This window comes from Equus caballus, chromosome 17 (assembly GCF_041296265.1).
Source record: "Equus caballus isolate H_3958 breed thoroughbred chromosome 17, TB-T2T, whole genome shotgun sequence".
NCBI lineage: Eukaryota > Metazoa > Chordata > Mammalia > Perissodactyla > Equidae > Equus > Equus caballus.
Window position 1 is genome coordinate 55,350,889 of NC_091700.1, and position 19,385 is coordinate 55,370,273.

The following is a 19,385-nucleotide window of genomic DNA, read 5'->3' on the forward strand; positions in this document are numbered from 1 at the left end:
CAATTTCACCCCTGCTCCTCTGTAATCTCTCCACTCAGCTCTGTTTTCTTAGTGCTCTCCCTGCCCTCAGCATCTCTTCTGTGATTGCTCTGGCCACCTTGGCTCCCTCCAAGCTACCTCTGCTCCTCTGTGATCCTTCTCTTCTATTTCAGTCACCTTTTCCGTGCCCTCCTCTGCTCTCCTCCCCACCCTTATGATCTTTCTGGCCTCTGTAACTTTTCCTGTGATCACTCTCTTTGGTTTCTCTCTGTGATTTCTCTGCCCCCTCTGGCTTTCTCAGCTTTTTCTAGAAGCCAGAAAACCTCAAAAGCTTCAGAGATTAATTTCAGTTTGGATAAGCACCCAAACTTGTGAGTGCTTACACCAATTCTTTACTGAAACTCCCTGGATCTAAAATCACACTGGGAAGGTTGGCCTTATAAAAGTTCAAAAACTTGGAGTTTTATCAAAAGAATAATTTCCCCTCAAACAGTGGCCTTTTCTGCTTATTTTGGGTAAAGTAAAAAGAAGATGCCATTGTTTACTGTGCATATTTCGTCTTCTTTCATTTGATATGGGCTATACATGATCAGAAAACTCAGTAGGCCCTAAGAAGGGACCCATGCAAGCATTTTTCATTAATTCAGTAAAGATTTACTGAATGCCTACTATGTGCTGGAAGTGCAGGAAGCTGGACGTCACATCAACCTCCATGAAACACAGATTCACTCTCCATAAATATATTTGATAGACTGTATACCTTGTGTGACTTTAAATTAGATTGGAAATGTCAAAAATGTTACTATGTAAGTCTCTCTCTCACTCTTGTTTAACTGTCTAGAATTTAATTTAAAAATTAGATATTGTTATTTACTTCTTGTTACCTGAAAATATGTATTTCTATTATTCCTATCACAGAGCACCTTAGCCACTTTAAATCAAAAGTTTTTTACCGTCTCTTCCTTTCCAGGTGAGGTCCATACCATAAAGAATAAAAGATGAGTAAGATAGCAGAGGTAATCTTTCTTGCTTGATGTCTCCAGCCAGTGTTTGGTACACTTCTTTGTTTAGCTTTTATTTTTACATTTCTTAGGAAAATTGCAAAACTAAATCTTTACAGCCATCAAGCAGATTGCATAATCTGAAAACATTTGAAATGTTGAGCCAAATGATAAGCTCTATCTTCTATCCTACTAATATTTGGGAATTTGCTCCTCTATCCCTTTGTAATAGGGGTCCCAAACTGGTGGTTCATGGGCTATGCTGCCAAAAGATGTGTTGTATTTGCCAGTAAGGTGTTTTTTTAATCTGGATATGAATTCCCTAGCAGACTGATAATCTCTACTTTGCCCCACTCTCCAGAACTTTCTACTGTCATATACTTGTTCCACTTCACACATTTATATTACTCACCTAGTTCCATAGGCATTTGGATTTATGACTCCTGAGTTGAATGCAAAGCTGGACTCAAGTAGAAGGTGAGATATGGAGGGACATGAACTTTTAATAATAACTCAATACATCCTAACAATAGGATGGTTTGAAATGTAGTGAGAAAATTCAAACATTGATTAAGGCTTGCTCTCCCACACCTTTTCAAATGAATGAATAAATAAGGTGAACTAAAGGAAGGAAGTCATTCTATTTTCTTGACAATTCCCAAGAGAGCCTTCTGCACAGTGTTTGCCATGAGTGAGCCTACATACTCAGAAGAACGTGCTCCTATAGCAGACACTAGCAGGGATGTGCATTTTCTCTCAAACATGAGGACGTTGCTTTCCAGTGCTAAATTTGGTGCAAGGATTAGGAAAATAATATTTATAAATAATCCCTTAAATAAAATTTCATAGATTACCAGGCTATCTTTTATGGTATGGTAAGGTAATGCCTGAGTGCAAAAGGGCAGTCAAATTACAAGAATTTTTCCATTTCCTCAATTCTGGCAGGATCCGACCTACATAGAAAATGTCACTGAAGGGCTGGCCCAGTAGTGTGGTGGTTAAGTTTGCAAACTCCACTTCAGTGGCCCAGGATCCATGGGTTCAGATCCTGGGCATGGACCCACATAACGCACATCAAGCCACGCTGTGGTGGCATCCCACATATAAGATAAAGGAAGATTGGCACAGATGTTAGCTCAGGGACAATCTTCCTCAAGCAAAAAGAGGAAGATTGGCAACAGCTGTTAGCTCTGGGCCAGTCTTCCTCACAAAAAAAAGAGTTGCTCACAATTGCAAGTTCTTTCAGGAAATCAAGGGGCCAAAAATGAGTAGAACCTAGACTGGATATGCTACTTCTTGACTGGTTCTGCGTAGCCACCTCACTTGAATTCTGTATCAGGATCTTAAATTGTTTCTGTTTTGGAGGAGAGCACGGTGGTATGCAGTATAGGATTAACCTTGCCCAGATTGAAGTTTGGACTTTGCCCTCAGCTCTGGGAAGTAATCTCTAAACCCTTGGAATGTCCTCTCTGATAAGAGTGACTTTGTTGGGGGTGGGGGGGGGGGGTGGCAATGCTAGATATGCTAGATAGTCTATGGCAGCAAAGTTACTTATAGTGGGGAACCTTTACCCATTGGTTCATGTGGTATCAGCTCAACCTCTGGAGGGACTGGAGACTAAAGTCAGCCATGGAACAGTTAACTCTGTCTGTGTGACTAAGCCCCAGTAAAACTCTGGACACCAAGGATCAGGTAAGCTTCCCTGGTTGACAGTACTCCATGTGTAACGCCACACATTGCTGTTGAGAGAAATAGGCACTGTCCACACAACTCCATTAACAGACAACTGGAAGCTTCATGCCTTGTCTCCTGGAACCTGCCCAATTGACTCTTCCCTCTGCTGATTTTATCTGCATCCTTTTACTATAATAAACCCTAACCATGAGTATAATGGCTTCTCTGAGGTCTGTGAGTCCTTCCAGTGAATTGTGGAACGTGAGGATGGTCTTGAGGAACTCTGAACTTGCAGTTGGCCTCGGAAGTGAGGGTGGTCTTGGGGACTCTTGAAATGGAAGGAGGAGCGGGGTGGAGAGATGGGGGAGAATCTGTAATTCTCCAGAAACTCTGCGGTGACTTTCTGAGGATTCTATGCCTACAAAAGCCTGCTGTTGTCAGAAAACAGAATCTCCTCAGACTTTCAACCCTTATCTAGCTCACAGAGAAGAGACTGGGCATCCAGGAAGGGTAACCCAAGCTTCTAGGCAACAACACATGAATTCTTCCCCATCCCTCCAACCTGGGCCCACCAAGAGAGAGAAGGCAAAGTCAGCCAACTCATCTTTCATCATTCAAGCATCTTATTCAATAAATTTTCCTAAACCTGCTTCTCAATATCCTCTCATTAAGGAAAAAAGATAATCACGTTATTAACATCTTACTTCCCAACACTCAATGAAGTCACAAGCATTTAACTTCACAGTTAAAAGAAATGGGTACCAATGTATCTGACACCTATTATTCAACCACAAATCTCATAGTGATGTTGAAAATTCAGTTTCTTTTTATTTATGACTACAAAGAACAGATGGTATTTTCAGTGAACTGATCTCAAATTGCCTCTGGGACTGGAGGAAAAACATAGGTATGTGTATAGATCCACCTTAGAAAGCAACAAATTATATTTGGAAAAATATACATCTAGACTAATTCCACCCATGATACTAATAACATGCTGCCAAACACTGGAAAAGCTTTTCCAGTACCTATCACTTTCCTTCTTAGTGTAAGGCTCCAAGCCCTAGAGCAGAAATATTGGATGCCCAGTGGCACACACTCAGGGTTTCCTCTCTCCCAGTACACATTCCATACAATAACCACAGGGCACAGCAAATGAGGCACACAGTACTGACATCAAGGTGGCGACTGGCCCTATTCTGGCTACTTACTGAAGGATTACCAAGTACCTGTCACTGTGCTAAGCATGTATATTATCTATAATCCTCCCAACAGCCCTGGGGAGAAGCAGGTATTATTCTTCCCATTTTACAGAGAAGAGGAATCCAAAGTTTAGGATTACACAAGATTACAAAGCTAGCAACAGCCAAATCGGCATTCCAACCCAGCTCTGTCCACCTGAAAACATTCTGTTCATCACTACACATTCGGTGTTCTGGTTAATTATGGACTCTGATTACAGCAATTTATCTTCTATATCATTAATGGATTGCTAATTTTCAAAGAATTAAAGTCCAGTAAAATACCCTTCAGGCGAAAAGTACTAGCGTTATACAGAATATAATCAAATTTTTCTTGGATGCTTCCAATGATCCTTTAAGCGCTTGTAATGTCTCAGGTGCATCGTCCTGCAGAAGAGTGATTGGCTAATGAAGTGCGGGTCAGAAGAACGGCAGATAAATCAGCCTCCACTTACACAGAGTCACTCTCTGAGATCTCATAAATACTTTTGCAGGGTTCATGATGTAGTGATCTACTAACTTTTTTTTTATTCAAGTTAACAAATCTTTATCTAGTGTTTTCTTTGTGCCAAGCCTTGTGGTAAGCCCTGGGCAGCAGTAATAACGGTGATATAATGCCTGTCCTTAAGGAGGATACATTCTGACTTTGGAACGCTACATTATCCCCCTCGCAAGAGAATTACCTTGTCAATACTTAATTGGCTGTAAGTGGAATATTAACAGCAGCAGATCTACATTTTAAAAAATTATAATTGGTATGTCTACTGATGTTGTAAAGTGACTGAATACTATTTTTCTTTTCTCCTCTCTTTTATGTTATCTTTTTTAATGAACTATAACTACCTTCTATGTCACCCAAGTTTTTCTTGAAACTCTCTCCCATACACATAAGCATACATATACATACCTTAACAAATAAATAATTTGTTGCTGTTGTTTGTTGCATTATCTGGCATCTTTCCCTGTGCATATTCACGGAGATTTTGCAAAAATCTCTCTTACAACTCTAGGGAGGGAAGGGAAGCAGGGAACAAAGGCGGAAGGAAGGGAGGAAAGGAGCATAACCTTCTCTTTGGCAGATGTCTGGGAAAAGGAGACTCTTTGTGAGATGACTGCTTCAAAGGGAAGTAAGAAGTTTCCAGGCTGCCAGTCACAAAGCCACCAAAAACTCACTTTTAATGAAAAAAGAAACTGTTAACTCCTGCACTGTTGTAAAATACTTACCAAAGACACCTTCCCTGCTAAGTGCCATTCATTTCAAGAGTGAAATGCTGTAACAGAGAAAAATGCCCAGGGCAACTAGGAACCGGAGAAGGAGGGAAGTGTGTGGTTCAGCTGTCCCTGTAGGGGAGGGACAGCATCTCTTTCCTTGACAGCAACCCCATTTAACTACTGCGCAGCCAGCCCTATTTGGCACCAGTGAAAATTCAGCCTTCCAGCAAGTTCCCTGCCATCTGCCTTATGACTGCCAGCCTACAGTCAACACACCTTGAATGCTTAAAATCTTCACTGCTCCCAAGGTCTGCCTTTTTGGGGCAATTAGAAGACCCATGGAAAGAAAATCTTTACTTTGCCGCTTGGCTTCAGTTTCCAAACTTAGTTGAAATTCTGGAAGAGAGTACTCAGATGAACATTATTTCCTGATTTTTTTTCTTCACCTTGGTGCTTTTTGAGTGCACATTGCCAGCAGCCATGGAAGCTGAGGGAGAGACAAATGGCCATCAGGAAGGCTTGAGTTTCCAGAAAATCAGCGGAGATGTTATTCAATTGACAAGGAAGAAAATGGAGAAATGAATACAGAAACAAAATGAGCTCAGTTTTTGACCCCCAGGGCTCCACCAGGTATCTGCCAATTTATTCACCCTGAAATCTGAAGAGATTCCAGATGGAAACATTTTCATTGCTTTTTTATTATCTCTTTTCTTTATTGAGATTTCAGTGATTACTATTAAAAGTTCCTTGTGTGGGCCTAAGAAGGAAGGTAAGACAATCGCTCAAAATCTGTGGAGGGAAGTGGAGAAGTTTGGCACTTACTCCCTTAGATTGCTGGAGTATATGTCTCAGGAAAGCCAAGATCTGCTCTTCCAAAATGTATCTATCTTCTCCCAGAAAAAAAGGCTAGACAACTTTGATTATTTTCATACAAAACACATGACTGGGGGGATTGAGTACAACCAAAAGGTGTCTTCTTGATCCGTTTGGGTCCCAGCTATGACCAAAGCTAAATGACTTACTCATCAGTTCTGTCCAGGGCCTGAAAAATCAGTTAATTGCTGGATATCTCTGTAGTTTCGAAAGTCTTGTGAAGAGCGGTATGAACGTTAGATAGAGCTTGTTAATGCCAGGCTAGTACTGTCCTCCCCGCAGTTTTCCCTTTTTCTCATGACTCCTTGATAATTTTTGTCTAGCTCCCTTTGTTGAATGATTCCTCTAGATTTGGATTAATAAACTCTTTAAACCTCTTCAATTTAGATCCACATTAATCAGATTCATAGCTCTACTCATTTTCCTAGGCGCGCACTTAAAGAGGTCATCAGTTCAGATACAAGTAATGCCTCTGAATAATTGTATTTTTCAAGAGAGTATTTATGTACTTATTTATTTATTTAAGCTGAAACAAAGTTTCCTGGTTAAAATACAACGTGGCCTTGTTTCAATCAAAAACATATTCACACCATACTGCACCTATGTCCCAAGGATAGTTTGTTACTTTCTTAAAGACATTTAAAAACGCTGTGCAAGTTATTTTATAGCATCTTAACATGGATTTTAATCGCTTCTGTTCAGAATTAAATTTAGACTGACTTTATAATCAATACTCATTTTCCTTTTCTCCTAGATTTTTGGGAGACAAGAAGTATCTCTCTAGGTTGCAAATAAGAGTCTTAGTTGCACTAAGAATTTCTACACTGTCAGAATCCGAATCAAAAGGGACAAGCATGGTAACTTTTTTAAAACTGAAAAGTGAGTGAAAGATCCCAAGTGTATGGCTTGTACACATCAGCTCTCAGTTCGGAGTCCTGGAACAGCGAATGGTGTTTCCCTAGCCTCCAGTTCCCTAGTGCACTTGCTGGGATTCTTTCATCAGCAGTCCCCAGAAGCCGGAAGTGAGTTCCACAGAAGAGACTGATGCTCTGAATGCAATAGATTTCTTCAGGGTAAAATTTTACACCAGGGTTCCAATTAGAACTCAAGCTGATTACTTGCGTTTACAGACCTCCTGTCAAAGTCCTTGCCTTCCCCGTCACTGATCGATGTTTCTTCACTGGATGACTGATTACGGGAGCATTTCAGTGGTTCCTCCTTGGAGGTCTTCTTTCTAATGCTTTTGGGGAAGTTCCAAAGGCTTTGCTTTAGCAAACAGAGAAAGTGGCTGTGAGTGTGAGCTCTGGAACTTCCCAGCCTCGATTTATAACCCAACAGCACCATTTACCAGTGGTGTCTCCTTGAGCAACTTTCTAATCCTCTCAAAGTCTTAATTTCCTTATACATTAAATGTAAATGCTTAACAATACTGGCCTTAAAGAGTTGCTTTGAAGATTAATCTGTATAAAACACTATAACACTATAGTAAGTACTCAAAATATGGGATACTATAAGTTATCATTATATTACTATATGTTATATATTATTAGTTTTTTTCTGGTTCACTAGTCTCATTGGGGTATAACACAAATTACAGCATAATCTAACCTGCCCTTGAAAATCTCCCTACAGTAGTATATACTCTCTAGGGTACAGAGCCTTGAAAAGATACAGCATCTGTAGCAAACACTGTCAGCGCCCTGTTGATATCTTTTCTGTGTGTCTTAGGTTACATCCTGCATGCAAACACCTGCAACTCTTTGCCTGAAGACTTTTCCCCCGGCTGTGGGAGCACCCTCAGCCCATGGTCAGAGTCAGCCAGAAATCTGGAGAGTTAATGCCTCTCAGAATCCTCAACCAATGACAAATGAGGGTTGAAAGATAAATATCACTGCTTCCTTGGCCATCAGTTGGGATAAATGAAATGTCTTCTCACTGCCTTCTAGACTTCAGAACACACCTTTTCTTGTCTTCATCCCTTTCCTGGTTCACTTCTTCATTCTCCCAGTATTTCCTGGGATGACCTCCAAATACATTACTTACACTTGAATCCGTATCTCAGAGCCAGCTTCTGGGGAATCCAAACCAAGACATTTCTTCATAAATCCACTGTAGCCATGTTTTCATTCAATGAATGTGGGATCAAATTGTTCCTTTTTGGCTGAGGACCTAGTAAGGCAATTGACTTGGTTTAGAGATTGTATGTTAAGGATACGTGTACATTGTACGTTTGTATTCTTAGTGTTGAAATCATAATGGAGCTCTACAAGTGTGGTTCTGCTTTCCCACTCCAACTTTCAGAAGTTTCTCCATTCCTCTGAAAGTTTCCTGTAGAACATGGGTCTTAGATCTTCTTCTTCTTTTCTCTTCTTGAAAAATTCTTCTCAAATCAGTAGCTGGGGCCAAACCCGATAGGTAGTTTTGCATGAGTAACGAAGGCAGGCACAGAAGCAGCCCGTGGGGCAGTAGAACCTAAGCTCCCACTTAGGATGAGGAGAATTGAGGGGGTTGGGCAAGGCGGCCTAGAACAGCATGCTGGAACCTGAGCAGAGCATATCTAGCATGCAGATCATGGTTTCTAAACGCTATTTGTTGCTAAAAAGAATCTGGGCTGATTCCAGAGTTGATGCTGATAAACTTCAAGATGAGCCCGGAACATCTTGTGCCAGGAGAAAAAGAAGTGGTCAAGAAATGACTGGGATGTGTCAAAAGGATACAGAGTTAATCTTGAAAGGGTTCCTGCTAGTCAAACCGGGGGCAATTTAAGCATCAAAAGAAATATGGTAACATATATAACCATTGAACAAAACAGAAATCTGTGAGTTCATACTGATATTAACTAATTAATTAAATTTGATGAAAAACAGGATATTTACAAAATCTTGAAGTACCTCCCACACAAAACACTTCTTAATTACAAAGGGAAAAAAAGAGTATCATCACTGTGGAGACGCCTGGTAGGACACCACCTCACTCAACAAATCAAAACTGTGCCCCACCACCTAATAGGATGCAATAAGAAGCTTTACTGCTGTGATGTTCCTGCTGAAGATGCCTGACACGAAAACAATCATGAAGAAATATCAGTAAAACACAAAATTGAAGGACATTCCACAAAATAACTGACATTCAAAAATTCAAGGTCATACAAGTTGAGGAAGAACTGAGAAACGTTTGGAGACTGAAGGAGCCTTAGAGATAGGACAGCAAAAGGCAATACATGATTCTAGCCTGGATTCTTCCTGTAATGGACATTATGGGGGAACTTAAAAGAGGTCTGAGGATTAGATGGCAGCCATGCTAATTTTCTGATTTTGATGGATACAATTTGGGTGTATGAGAAAAAGTCTTTGTATATAGGAAATACATACAAAAGTATCATGTCAGCCACTTACTCTCAAATGGTCCCAAAAACCCAAAAAGGTATATTTGCACTATTTTTAAATTTTTTCTATAAATTTGAAACTTTTTCTAATTTAGTACCCAGAGAAAATACCTACAGATACTGATATTTAGAGATTCCCCTCCCCCCAAAAAAAGTCAGATAAACACCGCGGGACCCCAGTCAACAAGTTCTATCAACAAAACACAAGTTTTTAGTGCCTTCACCAAAGTATAAATGGTCAACCAAAGATCATCAAACCCTCGTGGAAGGCTTACAACATGCCAAAACAAGCAAGTGAAGGACAAATGATCCAGAAGAAAAATACACATAGAAAAAAGAGAGCATTGGTTCATTTTTCTGAACAATATTTATGGAGCATTCGCGGGGTTGCCACAAAGTCCCCTCATGAAGAGTAGATGTTTTTTGAATGAGCGCTTCCATTTTCAACACAAATTTTGACTTTTGCCATGTTTTTCTAGACATACTCTCCCATGTTGGTAGTTCAAATTTACTAAGGCATTCCCTGATAGCTGTTTTTAAGAGATTTGATGGAGTTGAAAATCATGAACCAAATTCAAGTAGCAGTTTACTACCGCTTTAGAATCAGACAGACTTGGGTTTGAAGCCTGATCCACCATCCTATTGGATGTTTTTCTCTGTGATTTATCTTTCCTTATCTGCAAAATGGGGATAATAATATTTGCCCTCATTGCGTGGTTATGAAGAGTGAATGAAATAATATTCGTAACTTTGCTTAGTACATAAAAAGTAGTCATGAAATGGTACTATTGATAATATTTTTATTTATTTTCTTAAAGATTTTATTTTTCCTTTTTCTCCCCAAATCCCCCTGCTACATAGTTGTGTATTTTTAGTTGTGGGTCCTTCTAGTTGTGGCGTGGGGGATGCCACATCAGCATGGCTTGATGAGCGGTGCCATGTCCGCACCCAGGATCCGAACTGGTGAAACCCTGGGCCGCCAAAGTGGGGCACGCAAACTTAACCACTTAGCCACAGGACTGGTCCCCTGATAATATTATTATTATTCACCATTAGCTTCTCAAAATCTGAAGATATATAGGTCTTCCTTCTAGAAAAGGCCATGAGCTCATCGTTTGTCTCAAGCATGTTCTGTCAAAGAATGTCCACAGCAGGTGTTTCTGATCACTCCACTCTATTCATGACACCCATCCCACCAACTAGTACCTATCCCTGGGTTTCTTAGTTATTAAACTATTATCTCAGCATCACACCCTACCTTCTATGTTCTCAGGGCTGAGACTCTAGAAAAACCTTCCTTCCTCCTGTGCCAGTGGCTCCCTGTTAAACTCTGCCACAAGGGGGCGCTAGAGGGAGGTTGCTCGCTCTTGTTTGCATCTTGTTCCTGTTTTGGTTTTCTGTTGTTGCTTTATTTTCTTCTTTGTCATTCTAGCAATTCTTCTTTGTTCTGACAGCAGCGGTTTGTTCCAGTATAGTAGCTGATTCCAGTTTGCAACACTCACAGAACCAACAGCATCCAACCTCTCAGGGACAGCAGATCTGCAGAGCCCCTCTTCCAAGCCACTCCGAATTAATAATTCCAACCCCTTCCCTCTTCCTACAGCCCTAGGGTGGTACTTAGTGCTCCCTTGTTGCCTTTCCATTTCTTCAGTACCTATTAGGAAGAGGTATTGAATAATTCTTTGTTTTAACTTCTTTCTATTAAAATAACAGGTATGTATTTTACCTCCTGTCCCGACTCTAAGTGATACACATGGGTTGTGCATCCTTCTTAGATTCTTCTTTAGACACTATTCCAGGATCAACTCTGTGAATAATCTTGTACCATAAGCTTAGTCAGTTCTTCACCATCCCATTGGATATAGGCATTTCTCAAAGAACTTTGATCTCTGTGACTTTTCAGGCTAATCACACCTTCTGTCAAAGAAACATTTGTCACCACATCTGATCTTTCCATTCACGGCTGCTGGCCCCTTAGAAGCAGACACATTTGCTTGTACCTAAATGCCACCAACCATTTTCCTTCATTTCCTCCCTCCCAGCAAGATTACCTGTAAAAGGTTCTTGAGTCAGGCTAGTAACACAGCAGAGAAAATTGTTGAAACCAAAGGCAGTAGAGAAAGGTAGACAGACCTATAGGTATCATACCTTTATCACTTATTCTGCCTCTCTTCCATTGCTCCCATCTCTGGGTCACGCCAAAGAAGTCATCAGTATTTTCCTCAAACATCATTTTTATCTTAGTACTCCCTTCCTCAAGAATGTACAATGACTCCCTATTGCCTACCAGATCAAATCTAAACTCATAAGTTAGACCCCAGGTATTGTGGGGACCTGGATTCGGCCACCCCAAGATATGTCTCTTTGGCATGATGATTATTTGAGGCTAATTACTTTGCAGACAGGAAAGCAACTGAAAAGTAGAACTTGCTTGCCCTTTGTTAGGAGACATTTACATTTGTAAGGTAAATCTCTATCTGTAAAGGTGCCTCCCTCTCTATACCAGGAAGAAGAAAGGAGATGACCTTATCTCTAGAAACTCTTAATCAATGGGGAAGACAAGGACTTAAATCTGCATTTGTTTATTGTGCTTGTCTGGTAACCTCCTGTAACTGACTTCCCTCCCCCTCCCAATGTTGGCATTTCTTTAAGGATTAAGCATCTTTCCTTAGGCTAGGAACTGATTGCTGCGCTCACCCGTGACCACTCAGCTCAAGACAATAGACTTGCCTCCTGCTACGCCCTCCAAGATAGCAGACCACTACCTGCTGTGTCCATCAAGCACTGTGCTGACAGGGCAATCTTGTGACTATTGTGGGAGGGACATTTCAATCATATGTGAAACACCCCATTTGGGGGTATATAACCACTCTGTGCACCCCATTTCTTCGGTGCCCTTTCTTCCTTCAGGAAGAAAAGCCCCAGGCCATGGTCCTCATAAAGCTTTGTTTAATTTTCTCCTGCTTTCTGTCTCATGTGAATTTAATTCGTTCTCCTGCCAGACGAACCCAGAGAAGGTAGAGGAAATGTCTTCCTCCCCTACAGTGTCATTAGGATGGCATCAGTCAATTAGACTGACTACATTTCACAGTCTTGAACTGTAGATCTGATCATTTTTTAAGAAAGAACTAGTAACAGCCTATGGCAATACACCTGCTAGTGGAACGGGACGCCTGGAAAGCTGGCTCATGGTTCAGCCATCCTCATAGCAGACCCTCTGGAATGTGATACATGGGGAAGAGGGTGGACAGGGAGCCAGAGTCTTCATCGGTTACAGTAGAGACTGAGAGTGACTCACTCCAGTAATGGGGCAAGCTTCTTGGAAGAGCTTGAAGCCATCCTCACCCCAGTTACATGCTGTCAGGGGCCCCTGGACATTTATGTACAATAAGTTGTATCCTTTAGCTGCATTAAAAGAACTGGAATTCTTTCCCTGTCTCAGTGGGAATTTCCATCAACCATACATACCCAACAGATAAATTTCCACAAAAGGACTTTTAAAAAAATGTTTATTAAATAAATCTATGATGGCCATCTTCCGTAATCAAACAGCTACAATCTTTAGTTGATTATATGGTCACTCTTCAGGTTTTATTACATTATATCTTACCCACAAGGAAAACTACCTGTGCCTAATTTATAGATCTAAAGAGATGGTTCAGGTTCTTTCTATATGATTCTAAATAGCCAGCTAAAAGTAGAAAATTCAGTAAAATTTCCACATGTTTGGTCTGCATTATATCAAACACATAGATATTTAAAAATACCTGGATCGTTGATGTACCTTATACTTCAGCCTATGAAATAAAGAAAATTAGGATGTGTAGTATACATTTACATATTTTTAGTGTGTCTACTGAATTCTTACTTGGCTAATTATGATTTTGCTTTAATGTTAAATATTATGTTTGGGTTTTTTTCTCATATGTTGACTTGGTACTAAATTACCCTTATTTTTGATGTGTCTGTCATGACTTTTAAATATATTTACTATCATTCATTTCATTTCAACTGAAAAGAAACATTTCATATCAATGTTCCTTCTCAGTTATGCTCTTACCATTTACTCTATTTCAGCTGTTTCATGATTAGGATATGGCATATTTCAACTTTTTTCACTCTATTTTTCGAGGATTTACAACCCTAACTTAGCTTGATTTCCTAATGTTACAAGTCTCTCTGATTTCAGGAATCTATACAAATACTGAGTGCAAAATGAGGGATTTAATCAAAAGAAAGTTTCTCTTACCTGATTCCACAAAATATGAAGATTTGATGAATAGAGTGTGGGGTGGTACTGCCTATTTAAATCCATCAGTGACACACATTATGAGCTTCACATGTGACACATTACAAAATATTTTAAAATTCTTGCTTCTTTTCATGAAATGAAATATGTTTACTATGCATATATCACTGAAACAAGTAGTTTATTCCTACTTGAATGTAAAGAACATCCTTTCTTGATGAATCATCTGGAGGTGGTAAATGTAAGTAGTTACGTACTTATTCTTATATAAATGTCCTTTAACCCACACTGCTGGCCGAACTTCATGTTCAGCCTCCTTTTATAGCCCGCCTTAATGAAAATAACTCTTCCTTAAAAAGAAATAAATATACGGCAATCAATAGCACTTATTTCTATTTATATCTCCTTGAAACTCATCATACCTCATAGAATTGAATTTAAAGGCATTCTCTGATGGCTAAAATGCAACTCATTCTAGAAGTCCACTGGAACTTGCCTCCCGTAAGCATGCCAGGATGCACTTAGAATAAAATCCAAAGTCTCTTCACCTGACCGACAAGGTCCCATCCGATCTGCCCCTGGCCCTCCTTCTGCAATTACTACCCCCTTATTTAATACATTCCAGCCATAGCACTCTTTATGTTACGTGACTTGCAAGGCTCATTTTCCCCTCAGAACCCCTGCATTTGTTGTTCCCTCTGCCAGGAAGGTTGTTCTCCCAAGACTTTGAATGGCCATTTCCTCCTTCTCACTCATGTCTTATCTCACATGCCACCCCCTCGGAGAAGAGCTCTTGTCTAAATATCCGAACTGCTTTCTACTCCATTGCCCCGGATCGTAGCATTTATCTATATCTGACATGAGTTATTTACTAGCTGTTGTCTGCCATAGACTGAGTCCCTGGATAGTCTCATTCTCCCCTGGGACTTCTCCATCCTGACCACGTAAGTGTGTCCTTAGACTCTCTCCGGGTTCTGGTTCAGTTCTCCTGCTCTCTGCTGGGATTGAAGCCTGCCTAAAATCCTCTCCTGTTTACATTTGGCCTTGATCCCTGACTTTCTCCTACTAATGCCCTCTGTCTCAGATCTAGACTCAGCAACCTGTACCCCCATGACTTGCTTCCACAGAGGGAGCTTCTTAAAACTTCTTATCTTTTAGAGACTCCGCTATCATAGCTGCACTCATTAGATCAAAATCTTTGGCTCAGACCTAGGAACTTTGATTGAACCTGACCTTAAGAAACAGGCTGAGCACGAAGACTGCTCTCTTACTCCTCCAACACTCCTTGAGATTATAAATTCTCTTGATTCCTCAGCATTCCTTGATATTTTCAGGAACATCATTTCTGGAAATAAATGATTTCCCATTCATTTTACTGGGACACCAAAATATGATTCATGCAGCCTAAGGCAGGCAACACATGGTAAGTGAGGTGGTTAGCTGCCTGAGCCTGGGTTCAGATCTTAGCTGGGCCATTATGAGCCAAGTGACCCTGGAGACGTTTATCAAGATCTTTGAGCCTTATCTTCTGATGTGTAAAATAGAGGTAATGAAAGTATCTTCCTGAGAAGGTTGTTGTGAGGATTCAGCGAGATAATGCAATGTATTCATATCTGTGCCAGATACACTCACATACTGTGTGTGGAGGTGCAGAAAGGTGAAACCTGCAGAGGGGGATTTGTAATATGTAACAAAACTACATATGCATCTACATTTTGGTTCAGCATCACACCTACAAGTGCACCTCCACAAGTACAATACAACGTAAGCATGAGGTTACTTGTCAAGGCTTTATTTGTAATAGCAAAGTATTGAAAAAATGTAAACTGGCAGCCACAGAAGGCTGGTTGACACAATAGAGTATTATGCAGCCATGAGGAGAATGAGAAGTTCTTCTATGAGCTGATGTGGAGGGATTGCTGTGATATATTAAATGAAAAAAAGCAGATGCAAAAGAATATTATAATATACATATGTATAAAACCTTTACTACAAGACAGAAAATCAGAAATATGTATGTATCTATATATGCATTTGCATATATGTGTACATATAGATATATACATATGTTATATACCTATGCACATATATATTTATATGTAACTTATTTGCTTATTTTTGCAAAATGAAATATAGGAAGAATAAACCAGAAACTAATAAAAGTGGTTACCCTTAAGAGGGGTGAATGAGAATTGGGAGATAGATGGAATAGGAATAAGACTTCTCTGAGGAGGTTTTTTTAAATGTAGTTTTGCTTTTCGAGCCATGTAAATGTTTTACATTTTCAAAAATTGCATTTAAATTAAAAAGGATTTACCAAAAGCAAATTCTAAGATTGAATACAAACGGAAGCAATTGAACCTAAGCACGTATCAACTTGATGATATAACCACAGGGAAAAGTAGTAGACTTTGAACATAGGTAGTCCAACAGCACCCTTGGTGGGATGTTATCAGGCAAATCCAAATTCTGGCACTTTATATAAGGCATCTGTTCTGGGATCTTCAAAAATATTAATGTTGCAATCGACAAAATAGGCAGTGTTGGGGGGTGGGGGGGTGGTTCTAGATGAATGGAGACCAAAGACATAAGATAACTAAGTACAATGTGTGATCCTTCCGTGGATCTTGAATTCAACTGAAGAATAGCTGTAAAGGAACTTCTTTGGACAATTGGAAGAAATTTGCATGTGGACTGCATGTTACAATATTTATTGTATCAATGTTAATTGATATGGATATGATCATGATAGCGTGTCTTTGTTCTTAGAAGATATATGCAAAGTACTTAGCGATGAACTATCATGATTCTACATGAAACTTACTTTCAAACTTCAGACAAAAAGAAAGAGGAAGAGAAAGAAAGTCAATGTGCAAAATGTTCGTCTTATTCTTTCAACTATTCTGTAGGTTTGAAATCTTTTTAAATAAAAGGTTAGGGAGGGAAACCCCAAAAGAAAGATAGATCTGTGCCTGTTAGCTATTCCTATCTCTGATTCTCCCACTCTGAGAGGCTGTGAAAAGCAAACCTGGAATAAATATATATGACTGATAAATAAAAAAGAAATCGTGTACTGGGATCTATTTTCAGCCTACTGAAGCATGTCAGTTGATATTTTACTTATTCATTTCCCATAGGATTTGCCCAAACAAATAAAATTGCCTCCAACTTTAAAAAAGGAAGTGAGAGTATCTCCCAGCTTCCCTGGAAGGAGGCAGTTAAATCTTATCCTTATTTTACCTCCTTCTTATTTAGTGATGTGCCTTGGCAGAAGTTCAAGGGGAGTCTAGTTCCAGCCAGCCTCTGGAAAAAACGCAGACAACACTGCCTCTTGCTCTCGTGAATTACACTGGGGGACGGGCTGCTGCTTCCAAGCTGCCCGTCTCAATTGTGGTGACAAAGCACCAGGCCAAAAGGCAAACCCCTGGGTAGTCAGGTCTATATTATTTTAGGTTTTAAATACTGAAAGCGAGACAGAAAGCGGTTCTCCGAGATCAGGGAGTGGGAAGTGTAATTTATAATAGATCAAGCTCACCTTACCTGGGGGGTATTTAAAGATCTATAGGCCCTTCCTTTTAAATTCCTGATACACAATTGACCTAACAAAACACCTTTAGACACTCCTAAATTGTATACTTTTAAAAAATCTTTTTCCCAGATATATAATATTTGCCCCACAAAAAGTGATGAAACGACAATTTGCCACTAGCCTTCTATTTTCCTTTCTTTCAAGGCTTAAAAGCCTTTCTCATTTCTATTGCAGGACTGTGTCCAGGTATAGACAGACACCCTTTGTAACTGGTTCAAAGCAACAGAAAGGCTCTATTGAAACAAAATGCTGCTCATATCCTGATCCGTGGCAGGAGGAATAAATCGCACAAAAGCATCTAAAGAAAACTGTTTTATAGTTACTACTGTGTTACATTAGCTGACAGGGGAGAGATGATTACATTTATAGATTTTTTTTTTCCTTTTATAGAGGGAGAATCTATATGCAGCTACAGAATTGTGTATTATCACCACTGGAATTTGAATTCAGCTAATGAGAACTAACAGCAAAAGGAAGACTTCTTGTGAGGCTGTGTGGTCTTGGCCTTGCACATGGGCCATAAAATTAGGCTGCCTCACTTCCCTTTGGGGCCACAGCACCAATCAGCAAATGTATTTCAAGATTCCATTTTTGCATCCATAAAAATATTAAAACATGCGTCTCTTTAAAACATGCATCCTAAGCTAATTATGAAGTTGGAAGCTATGAATACCAAGCTATCATTATAAAATAATACCTTATATTTGCATAGTGTTATGTACCTCTGTGCTTCAGAGCACAGTTGGATAGATAATCTCACTTAATCCTGGGAACTCTGTGAGGCAGATTGCATGGTTAATCTTTTCATTATGTAGTTAAAGCAACTGAACAAGACACGACCATTCTCAGTGCTGGAACTTTCTGTCCACCATTTATCAGAACTGAGAAACTCTGACTTCAGAGACAAAAGAGAGCTTCTCAGTTCTGTCATTTACCAGCTGTGTGACCCTGGACAAATGACCCAACTTCTCGGAGCCTCAGTTTCCTCAGTTGCAATAAGGGAAATAATACCTAGCCTCTTAAGAATGGTGTAATAGTTAAATAAATTTCAAAGAAATAACTTAGCACTCAAAAATGATAACTATTTATTCTTTCATTCATTCAACAAATATTTTAGTGTTTTTAGCAGCTGACAGACAAGAAAGGAACAGATCTAGAGGAGGCTGGTAATGTAACTGTACTATTAAGATACAGTGCCAGTCTTCATGAAGCTCATAGACTTGAAGGATGGTAGACATTTAAATAAAGCATTAGAATGTAGTGTAATATTAAGGAAAGCAGACCAGGGTCACCATGTACAGTTGTGAAGGTTTTACACTGCACAATCTAAGGGACAACATTCATCTCACCATATATTTGTGAGTGATGACACCCCTAGAGTTGTGTAATGTACCACTTGAGAAGCCATACACAGCTGGTAACAGAGAAAGGTTAATAAAGGCTTCATGGAGGTAACATTTAATCTAAGTAATTCCAGAAAAGAGAAAAAGTACATGAACATACATGAAATGAATATGGAATTGCAAGACCACCATTGCCATAGTAGATAGAGTGTGCATATGAGCAAATAATAAAATTGAAAAGCTAAAAAGAGACCATGTGGTGAAGGGCCTTGTAAACCATGCCAAATAATTTGGACTTTACTCCCAAAACAATAAAGTGCTTTAGTGCAAATATGTGATTGCTACATTAGCATACATTCTCCACTTCCCATCAGCCCCTAGTTTCCATGTGGAGATAGTTTTAGGGATTGTCCAAACAGAACAAAACCCAAAAATGTTAATGATAATGCTGAGACAACTGTACAGGATTCACAGTGACTAAGAGGGAGAAAAACCTTAGCATAAAGCTTAGAATAAAGACACTCTTGCAGGCAGACTAGAGACAGGAAGAAACAAGGCTTCTCTGACTATATCGAACCCCTGGATCTAGCCTTGTCTGAAGTCCACCTACTTTGGTATCTTTAGTCATGCAAGCCAATAAAATTCTATTTTTTATTGAAACTAGTTTGAGTTTTGTTTTCTGTTTCTTTCAACCAAAAGATTTTTAACTGATGCAGGTGCCAATGAAAGACTCTAAGCAAAGAAATAGTATAATTGTACATACATTTTATAAAAATGTTACTGCTAGTAACTGGGTAAAGGATGTACTGGAAGAGGCCAGAGTCACTAAAATGGTCTTC